Raw genomic sequence first — 567 nt, forward strand, 5'->3', positions numbered from 1 at the left:
GAACTTATTGACATGGTTGCAAATAACCAATTCATGTACACTTCTGAGAGGAATTCCGTGAATAGTGGGACGCCTCAGAGGAAGGGAGTTCTTGAAATTGATGCTCTGAATGCCATATTGACTCAGAACAAAGTGTTGACTCAGCAAGTCAACATGATCTCTCAAAGTCTGAATGGATGGCAAAATGCATCCAACAGTACTAAAGAGGCAGCTTCTGAAGAAGCTTATGATCTTGAAAACCCTGCAATGGTAGAGGTTAACTACATGGGTGAACCTTATGGAAACACCTATAATTCATCATGGAGAAATCATCCGAATTTCTCATGGAAGGATCAACAAAAGCCTCAACAAGGCTTTAATAATGGTGGAAGAAACAGGCTAAACCATAACAAGCCTTTTCCATCATCTTCTCAGCAACAGACAGAGAATTCTGAGCAAAGTCCCTCTAATTTAGCAAATTTAGTCTCTGATCTGTCTAAGGCCACTTTAAGTTTCATGAGTGAAACAAGGTCCTCCATCAGAAATTTAGAGGCACAAGTGGGCCAGCTGAGTAAGAAAGTCATTGAA

The sequence above is a fragment of the Arachis duranensis genome, chromosome 9, assembly GCF_000817695.3.
Source record: "Arachis duranensis cultivar V14167 chromosome 9, aradu.V14167.gnm2.J7QH, whole genome shotgun sequence".
Classification (NCBI taxonomy): domain Eukaryota; kingdom Viridiplantae; phylum Streptophyta; class Magnoliopsida; order Fabales; family Fabaceae; genus Arachis; species Arachis duranensis.